Here is an 11,169-nt window from a genome sequence, read left to right as displayed (position 1 = left end):
AGGTAATGCAAGATAACCAACACGAACACGGGTCGCCATTCCACGCCAATACCCGTGACAATAATGCAGTGAGGTGTAACAAAATGCGACGAGTAAGTATTGATGTATCGTACATAATGCTATCGAAAATGACATATGTCTATTTACGAGTCGTGTTCAGCTTCAAGGTTGATGGTTTCCTTTACGATTCGACGTATACATCATTCTGTTTTTAGAATACTGTCTTAAACTGTATTTCAATCTACCGCATAAGGGTACGTTAATGCAGCGATCCAATCTATTTCAAAAAGGCTTTTAGAAATACTGGTATAATTTACCATATAACATGCAAGCAGTTTCCAAAACTTGAATTAACACATGACATAATGTACAAAGCTAAATTCTAATGTACCACAAAAATGTAGCAATTTAATATTGACACGAAAATGAAAATGAAAATTAAACTTCACAAAATAGCGGGGCAAGCACTCCAGTTTATCATAGGCTGGATCAGGTGCCATGCAGGAGTGAGCAACCCCTGTCGGAATGTAGGTAAGAGTTCATGTCTACAACCTTCTTCACTTTGAAAACCCACAGGACATCGCATGATGGTTACTAGTGATTTTGCATTAGTATATTCTTGAATGAATATGATTTCCTAATAACAAAACACACTGTCAGGCTATTTTATACGTGTATTAATTACAATGGTTCCAAAGCTACCCTGACAAATTTTGAAAGATGATATAAAAAATATTTCTTTGCCTACATGTAGGGTGTTTTGGTATTTCTCATTTGAAACGCCTGATTATAATATTGTAACAACATTAACTAGAGGTACTGTGAGCGATGAGCTCACTAAATGATACCCCCCGCCTTCCACATGGTTATAACTGGTGAAAAAGTCCATGTTTTCCTGTGGCCGGGAAACCCAAAATATCTGTCGGATCAAAAAGTAAAATAAGAGGTCACAATGGCAATATGTAATAAAGATTCTGTGAAAGTTTCATCAAAACTCATTCGATGGTATGAGAGGAGTTGCGGATAAGAGATGGGTACCCCGAAGCGTAACAGACGGACGGACGGACGGAATTAACGATTACTATATACCCTCCCGCTTTTCAAGCGTAGGGTATAATAAACACATTTTCTTCCATTTTGAGGTTACACAACATATCAATTTATTGAAGTGAACGCCTTGAATCGAAGTAGGGGTCTAAACTGGATCTCAGTTAATGTCTCTCATTACTAGACTTTTGCGAAGACACTGACTTATACAGGTGACGGCTTACTTTTACACCAGGAAAATATACGGAAGCTCTTTTGTGAAAAAAATATCGATTTTAACATTTAACAAAACGATATGAACGGGCTATTTCAAAGATCATATTACGTTATTTTTGAAAATATATTTTTGAAAAGCAGGGATGCCTTTTCAAAAATTGTGTAATTTGTGGATCTAGGCCGAATTTTCAGGGGTAAATGTGTGGTAGGGGCTCTACTGATCAATGCTGAATATTACTGAATAGTTGAAATGCATTTTTTGTTCCCCTTCCCTGCCTGTTGGTATTAAGTACCCAAAATAAGCAACTGATAAGTGTATAGTTATGATGATCAATGGTGCCTCTTCAAAATTGTGGATGCCATAGCATTTGGCTTAAAACATGGATCAAATTCAATCCCTCGAAAGTTTTTGCATAATGCTCAGGTGACTTATAAGGCCCATGGGCCTCTTGTCTATTTTCAATTCCGTACCTCCGTACATGACGCAGGTTTTATTACCCAAGTAAGTTTTCATTTGTTATATTCTCCCTCACTTCGTTCGTCCGAATATAAATACATTAAGTGCTAAATAATCAACAAACACATATATTATAAACAGTATGCTGCTCGCTATCTCTTTATTTTCAATATACAATATTATCAAGATCCAGAAATACTGTTTGTACATGTCAATTCCAAATCATCAACAGAAGATTCCATTTGTACATCGTCAATTTTTCACAAAATGTTCTTAACACACAGTATACCTTATATTCTACCTTATTTGATATTCTGAGAACCGAGCGAGCTTAGATAAACGCCCAACTCTGCGAACTGCTCTTTATACCAACAAATCACTTGACCCTAATTTCGAACACGTGACAACTACGCCCGCACATGAGTATAATAAAACAGTGTCTTTGCAAAAGTCCACTTAAAGACAATGATATTTACCATAAACAAATGATAAAAGTTAAACTGAACATAGAATATGTGCAGTAACATACACAATGTTTAATACTTCCTAATTATAAGTGTTTTAACTTACTGTTTTCGTCTCTGCTTTACATTCTATTTCTGTTTATATAATGTATAATGATAAAATTACAATACAAGAATAATTATTTCTTATCAAATATCTCTGCTGAAAAAGATCTGAAGTAATTGTCATGAGATCTGATTGTTTCTCCAAGTTTGGATCGAAAGGCTGTTTCTTCATCTTCATCTCCATCCTCTGGAAATTCTATATAAGATTTTGAGTCAATCAAGTCCATGAACGAGAATGGTAATTTTTTCATGGCGCCTTTCTCTAGTGCAACCAAAAGCAAAACATTTTCACCATTTCGGGAATAAATGGCCTCCATGCGTGCCATGTTTAGTTCAAACATGCACCAGTATGATTGTAGAAAATGTGAAGTTATAACACAGACTGTTTTCCTGCTGTTATGTATAGCGTTCGTGATATTATCGGCTATCCCTGTACCTGGGATGAAATCACGATGGTGTATACAGAGCCTTAGGTTGAATTCCTTTTCCAAACGCTTAACGAGGTCGATAACAAAACTTCTGTCCTTGTCCGCATAAGAAAAAAAAGTGTCAAAATAAAATGAATCTTCGCCCAATTCGTCTGGCCCCTGAACACTATATTTTTCCCTCGCCACGTAATACATATATCTTAACTTCCATCTATATCTATAAAGAATACGACTCAGCGTGATTGTTAAGATGACGATTATTAAAGACGTCATAATGACGATGATGAGCGTATACGAAGAACACTGTTTCTCCATCAGATAGAGTAATGTGGTATCTGAGAATCTAATCTGTGAGGAATTTGATAAAGTACACATATAGTCATCGAAATGAAGGAAATCAACATACTTTGAATTTGGCACCCATTTTAGGAATTCGAAGTTTTCACAGTCGCATCTTAATCTGTTACCCTTTAAATTTAACGAGAAAGACATGTTCGGAGATATTGCGTCTAATGTTTTCATAGTTGTCTTATTCATTGTCGAAATCTGGTTATTGGAGAGGTATAGATATTTCAAATTAACCATATGTCCCAAAGATACTGTAAATGTACCCAAGGAATTAAAACTGAGGTTAAGATTTTCTAGATGAATGAGATTTCGAAATATATTTGAGGGAAGTTGAGCGATCCTGTTTCGGGTGAGGTTCAAAGAGGTGAGCATGCGCAGGTTTTGAAATATATTTCCATTGATATCATTTTCAATAGTTTCACCGAGAACATTATTGGAAAGATCAAGATGAGACAGGTTTTTGAAATCTTCGAAAAATTTCGGCGAAATGTAACTGCAAAAGTTGTTTGAGAAATCTGCATGAAAAACAGTTTCCATGCCTTTGATTGGTCCATTCAGTTCATAGATTATATTGTTCTGCAGGTAAATATGAGACAGCTTAGGCTTCCCGAAAAATCTGAATGTAAAATCTTAAAGAGTCATTTTGTACAAATTATCGTGAAAGTAAAAATATTGTAATGTCGAAGGCATGGAGATTGTAAAACTAGCTCGCCCGGTAACAATTTATTTATAGACAAGTCTACATGTTTGTTATCGGAGGTGAAATTGGTACGTACTGGTTTTGCATCATTGCAGCCAATGAAAAAGTCTCTCAATTGTAATTGATGGAAGTAAGACTGAAAACTTGCATCAATGGTCAGCAAGTTGGCCACATTTCCGAGTTCCACAATATATAATCCAAAACTTAGTACATTATTAGCCAGATTAAGATGTTTCAGTGAGTTGAGAAGCTCCGACAGAACGCCCCATTCAAGGCTGTTGATACGGTTTGAAGCCAAGTTAAGGTTTTCCAGTCGTGTATATTTCAGATGGATAAGATGTTATTTTTTAACAATTAAACTAACTCCGTACGTGCATTGCAGTTTTTCAAAATCTAGAGTTCGGATTGAAGTTGAATTTTTTAAATCACTTGATACATTAGCTAATACCTCAAGTGTCAATTCTTGATTACCGGAAATATCTAAGTGCACAAGCTTTGAAGAGTTTTGAAAGTACCAAGTTCAATAGTTTGAAGCAAGTTATCGGAAATGCTTAGATTCCTCATAAAATTATATTTTCCCAATGATCTTTGATTAATGTTTTTAATCCAATTTCTAGATATGTCCAAGTAAACAATATTTGGTGGAAGAGTTGTTGGGAAATTCGAAATCTTGTTATAAGCAAGATTTATTCCCATGACATCTCTATCAAATTTCGGAGCAGAAGTTAGACTGAGGCCTTCACAATTCGCCCATAATTGTCCATTAACTTTATGACACACACATTGTTTGTTTGTCGTACAATCCATTGCTTCCGCTTGCATTAATGTTATGATGAAGAGTAAATATCCCAATCCAGTCACTAGGAAACTCATATTTCTACAAGGTAAAAAATAATTAAGGCATAATAGTACCTACAATTTCCTGTTGGCGAATTTAATAATAAGAATAAAAAAAGAATCTTTAGAAAAACTTCAAAGATGTTAAAAATGTCATTTTTTTAAAGATAATGTCAATCTATAATACATGAATCCATCATGTTTAATTGTAAAAAAAAGGGGGGAGGGCATTTTTAAAGATATATCTGTGTTATTATAAAAAATAAATAATTTTGAAAGAAAATTCTTGGATACAGCAATTAACCAATTTGCCAAGGAATGCACATATATATCAATAAAGATGCACACGTTCTTACTTAAAACAATAAAAATCTTTTTTAATTAAAGGAAAAAAGAAAAGAAAAGTAAGGCTAATTGTTTTCTTTAATTCAAAATTTATTAAACAAAGAAATGATTTACATTTTTTGAACAAAAAAGAAAGAAGGTTAGACACATCACGCTTCTGTATTTTTTGTGTGTGTTTCATTAAGACTTTAAATATAATTGAGCGGATTGTTATTTACATTCCCTTGAGAAAGTACCTTTCCATTCAGTTTAAAAATCCAACTTGATTTCCAAATTGTTATTTAACTATTTTTCAAAACAGCTTTAAGGAGCCAAAAAAATTCACAAAAAATTCAAAATTCAAGTAAGAAATATAAAATTAAAACGTTACTGTTACAAATATTTTCCTGCTGGCGATTTTTGAATAAAAAATCGTTACAAAGACAGATTTCAAAGACGTTTATCAAGTCCTTCTTCTTTTTTTCCACAAAAAATCATTGATAATAATGTTTTCATCATGATAAATTTTCAACAATATTTTATGAGAAAATTAAATACATTTAACAAATAATCCGTAAAATTATTCTTGAAGAAAGAATGAAGTTTCGACAAATCCTGTATTTTATTTTTAAATATCTGTATTTTTGTTTTTGTTTCTTGAAGGCATTAAACAGATATTAAGGGGATTATTATTTGAATTCCATCAAGGAAAAACTAATTTTTAAATTCTGTGACAAGGAAGTTTTAAAAAGTGAACCTTGAATTTTAAAATTTAATTCAAATGGTTTAAAATACCGCTGTATTTGCTTAATTATCCCGGTAAGCAAATTCTATACCTGAAACGGGTGTTTTGTAAGTAAAACATGAAGTTCAGATAAAAAAAAAAATAGAAAAGCGACTTTATGTTAGTTAATAACATTCCGTTTAATATAAAAAAAAATAATGTATATTTATAAAACCGAGTAAAGGGAAATTTTAAAACAGTTCAGTCAGAAAAAAATCTCTGCAATATTAAAATTTTCATAAAACACTTAATATTCATCAACTTAAAATATACACATGTAGTAAGTCCCGATACTATACATTAAATGACATTTGAAATCATGCTTGTTATATATTAAGAAGAAAAAAATAGGGGAAAAAACTGTAAAATACCTTTTATTATTATAATATATAATCATTTCAAACAAACCTTTGTGAAAGTAATCCTCCTTATCCTACCAGGTTGCTGGTCATTTAACAAGTGAGGTCAGGTAAATTTACACATACTATAAAATGAAATACTACATGAATTTAAAATATCGCAAATTATAGAAAATTATCCATACCCTTCCATCAGCGACATCATCACAGCGTTACTTTAAAGATTTTTTTTCTTCTTCAAAATACAGATATTTTGCCCGAAATGTATTGGATCTTTGAGATACATATTTCTGTGAAATCTCATAACTTTATGACTTCAGTAAGAGTAAATAATAGCAGAATTATGTTTTGAACGGCCCTCGTACATAATATAATATGAACTTATTAGCCTATTACATACTTTTTATAGAGTGCATCTGCCAGGTTAACACATACCTCTTCAAAAGCCATCCTCGTCTGTTTGTTTACTTTTCAATAATTTTCCTGCTCAGATGATGATTGATGAAACCTCCTTCTTGATTCATTGAAGAAATGTAATAATTCTCCTGATTCACCTTTTAAGATAGACCGATGGGGAATTCCACACATCTCATTCATAGTTTAATCACTAAGTTTAAATTTCAGTTCAACAACGCGTGGAAGTTTAAATCATGCCTTTCTTCACCGTTTATTCAAAAGAAATTAACAACCATAAGGTCTTGAGTTTCACACAGTGAACGCGACTATGATTTAGTACATTAAAACTCTTAAAAGGATCTTCAAGATATAATTTAAGAGCCATTCTCTGTAATGAATTGAAATTTCATATAGAAGCTGTGGCACGCATAGTCTCAGAATTTCTCCAAACTCTCTATGATAAAAGTCATTGATACCCTAAACTGAAATCAGGCAAAAATTGGTTGCTATGTTTTATAGGTACCATGGCAACATGTCTTAAAGTTCGAAACATGGCATTTTTTAACATGTCTAGAGCCCCATAGTTAACATTTGCGGCAAAGCAAACAATTGGCAATGACTGTTTCCAAAAGTTGATGGTCAGATGTCTCAATTGCGTGATAAACATGTTTGGTAAATCAACTATTACATACGTTACAATGGTAACAAAGTATTCAAAAGTAAAAAAAAAAATATTCATTGAATTTTATAAAGTCATACACGTAAAAATAAAAAGCAATTATAGGATGAAATGTGACTAAATAATAGAAAAAAGAACCTTGAAACATATACCAAGAACAAAATATGATATTTCATTTTGGTTGGCAATGGTTGCCAAGGTTTTTATACCACAGAGAGCCTTCAAAGTAACACTTTGTACGTTTAAATCTGATCCTATCTTTAAAAAAAAATACATTTTCTCATAACTAATGATCAATTTTTTAAAATATTTGTGTGCTCCAAATTTTCCCATTTGAAAAAATTCAGATTAGATTCTTTAGATAGAGCGTTGCTATGGAAATAAGCAGAAAATATATGCTTAAAAACCTGAAAAATATTCTCTTTCCTTGGATACGTACCCTTAAATGTAGATTCCCAAAACTTTTAGGATTGATATTTATTCACAGCTAACTTGACTTTTAATTTTGACTATCATCCAATCCCTATGTGGGTGCAAGAAGTTGGCACACAGGGCTTAATATTGATATAAAGTTCACAAAATCGATCATTTTCCCTTCTTGGTAACCATAGCAACAGTGTTGTTTTATTCATCAAATTTTATCAATATATGATATTCAACTTCAGTTCTAAAAGAAAAGTACTATTCAAGTTGAGTCCTTTAATTTGTTTCTTGATTAAATGGCAATTCAATTCTTAATGCAGCGAAAAATAATTCACTTTTAAGCACTGGTTATTTGTTTCCATGGTAACACTACAAAGAAGCAATTATACCCAATTTTTCTTATGGTTTTGTTGTTGCAAGGTCCTAAGGTTGCATATTTGCCAGTCTTGAATTTTTATGTTTTTCCTCAAGACAGTAGCATTAACCCAATGTTAGTTACTGGTTTTGCATGGTTACACTGTGTTACCATGGCAACCATCAAAGTTATTTATAGAATAATATTGCTTATACTTATATACTTAAGGTCAAACATTTTCATTGTATTTCTTAAGTCGTTGATTGAGTTTGAGCATGTAACACCTACCATTAGTGAATACGGAGTGTTTTTCAGCACATTTCAGCATTTTAAATGTATTCCAAATGTATCCTTGGTTACCACTTACTTAGAGATATATTCTAAACAGTTTCTTTACAGTATAAGTGACATCAAGGTGTCATGTTTTTGTGAGAATGGTTTGTTTGCTTTTTCTATTTTGTATTAAGCCACAGTCAAGAATTAAAGTGGCTGAAAATCTCGATTTTTCAAACTTTTCCGGCTGTTGCCATAGCAACCGAGACACATAGCAACGAAATTTTGTTTGATATTTGTTTCTGGTGTAAAGTACTAAGCATGGGTGAAGTTTCATTAAAATCGGTGACCATGCGTGGCAACGAAGTTTAAGTGGTTACAGAGAATGGCTATTAACTATTATGATTTGTGTCTATAATTTTAAATAGTTTCCAAAAGTTAAGGTCCGAAATGATTTGAAAATAACATTTCCCTTTCATCCGTTATTTAGCATTGGTTTCAGGACTTTAAACAGTTTAAGGGACTCCGACCCTCAGCTAGGAAGGAGAACTCTTTAATTTATAAATTAATTCAAAAAGTCTTTAAATGAAGCTTGAAAATTGAATCTTTTCATGCAACAATTTTCTTATATGCCTCTGAATGTGCTTCAAGATTCTTTGAACTTCCCACAAAGGTCTAATTAAAAGTAGAAATTTTTATCCCGTAATAGCATTCTTAAATACCAATGTTTATTAACATGATATGAGATAAGAAGTGATTTATGGAGCTTTGCAAAGAACCTTGAAGCACATTGAGAGACATGTAATGAAAATTGTTGCCCGAAAAGATTTAACTTTCAAGCTTCATTTAAAGACTTTTTGAATTAAATTATAATTTAAAGAGTTGTCCTTCCTGGCTGAGGGTCGGAGTCCCTTAAGTAAGTTGTAAGCAAACAAAATTGAGTATATTTGTACTATGAGAACTAGTAATAAGATATTAAATAATTTTAGCTGAAATGTATTTAAATATGAGTCATACAGGTAACCTGTTGTCTTTTTATTTTATTTACCGTCGTCATATTGTTCGTTGGTCGTAATATTGTGATCACTTTAATGGGCGTCGGAAGCAAATTGAAAATTGAGGGGGGGGGGGGGGGCTAAAGGGGAGCTTTACCTTAAAAAAAATGGAAGTCTCAATTTCAAATGCCTATATTATGTATACATGTACGTTTCCAAAAAAGAGGGAGGTCCCCTCTCGTTCTGTACCATCCTTTCAGGAAGCCCTTAACAAATTTCATCCAATATCGACTTACACCATCTATCGGTAATGGAGAATACATATTGTATTTTGAATTACATAGTCTTTTCCCTCATACAACACGAAAGGTGTTCTTAAACCATAACATCAATTTAATTAGTCAAAATACTAGTAATCTGTATAATATAGTAATAATATAATATCTTTCGCATAAATAATTGAAAGTGCTATAAATCTCTATGCAACAATACACGGATAATATAAAGAGAGTGAACTTTAAAAATGATGGCAATGTTAGTCAAATTTCTTTGACCTTGTAGGACAACGTCACTGTTCGTCCCCTTGATTTTGATTACAGTTTGTATTGTGGTTATGTAGATTTTTTTTATATCAATCAAAAATGACGAACAAATTTTTTTTTATCAAAGTCTGTACAAAGAAAAGTGCGTGGTAACATTATATATAGTTACCGTGCAACAACGTTTAACAAGATATCCATATATGGCATTTCACCCATTCTCAATATAAGGGCTCAAATAATGTCGCCTCAATTTCATTTAAAAGAAATACCACTGATGAAATTTCTAAATCAACATTATAAATAGTCATATAACAATGAATACGAATTCATATAATTATCGATCTGAAAGGGTATTTAAGGAGTTCAAAATTCAAATATAGTAGCCTATTTGAAATGTACGTTACTGTCGCCGAGGCAAATACTATTCTGAATCCCCTCTGTGTAATATATAGTTTTGAATCTTAAGTAAAAATTTTCTGATAAGTTAAACCTTGTATCATATATATTTCTTTTCATAACAATAAATACATTTTCTTTGTGATAATAAATAATTTTTATTGTGCAATGTCCCTGTCGCTTAATTTTATTTCAACCACATTAAAAGCAAACACAAAGATTATACACCTGATAGTTTTGTTCTCCTTTACTTATTGATGGGCTAAATTTGAGATTTCAATAGATTAATTACTCCTACTTAGATAAAGTAATATGAAATTGAACAATTTGAGCAACTTTTTTAAATATGTTTACGGAATGAAAGACATTTACAATCGTAGAGATAAGAAAGAAATGTACGTTACCTATATTTTTTCCATTAAGAATATATATTAAGAAGAAAATATGAGACGACTCTGAATAAGCAACCCCTTGTACCCTGTAAACTGGCAAAGACGATTTGATTAACACAATTAAAAATTATTTTTTACATGAAAAGTGATCATTTGAAATGTACGTTACTGAAATGTACGTTACCATGAAATTCGAATTAAGTGAATCTCGCACGAATTTTCATGTATTCTCATACTTTCACACAGTCGAATGTGTACACAAAGGAAAGTTTCAAAGGTTGGAGGTCGGCTAAATCCCAAAATTAATGAAAAGAAACGTTTCTGCTGAGGAAAAAAAATATATTAAGGTCAATTATATGTAAAATAATTTTGATACCTGGTATATATTTCTGAATACGAAACCTGTATGATGCATTTCTTATGATATGCAATTTCAAATAGTATCAGTATATTGCGTGTCTAACGTATGCTTGTGGAAGAGAATTGATTTTTATATTTGAAATGTACGTTACGTATGGTAACGTACATTTCACGTATTTCTAACTTACATTTTTTTTTAAATTTAGTCAATGAATTGCGTTTACACGAGCGAAACAAAATTATCGTTACAATCCATTTGACAACTGGTCACATAAATCCATCTAAATGC

The 11,169-nt window shown here is 32.0% G+C and overlaps 1 pseudogene; it reads right to left on the bottom strand.

Annotated features, from left to right (window-relative positions):
• Nucleotides 1-2,268: 2,268 nt before the first annotated feature.
• On the bottom strand, nt 2,269-6,266 carry LOC134235770 (toll-like receptor 4; annotated as a pseudogene).
• Between the last annotated feature and the right edge of the window lie 4,903 nt (nt 6,267-11,169).

The sequence above is a fragment of the Saccostrea cucullata genome, unplaced genomic scaffold, assembly GCF_032062105.1.
Source record: "Saccostrea cucullata isolate Sc308-1 unplaced genomic scaffold, CSIRO_AGI_Scuc_v1 ctg18782, whole genome shotgun sequence".
Lineage (NCBI taxonomy): Eukaryota > Metazoa > Mollusca > Bivalvia > Ostreida > Ostreidae > Saccostrea > Saccostrea cuccullata.
The sequence above is the reverse complement of the archived record's forward strand: the minus strand, read 5'-3'. Positions and strand labels throughout refer to the sequence as shown.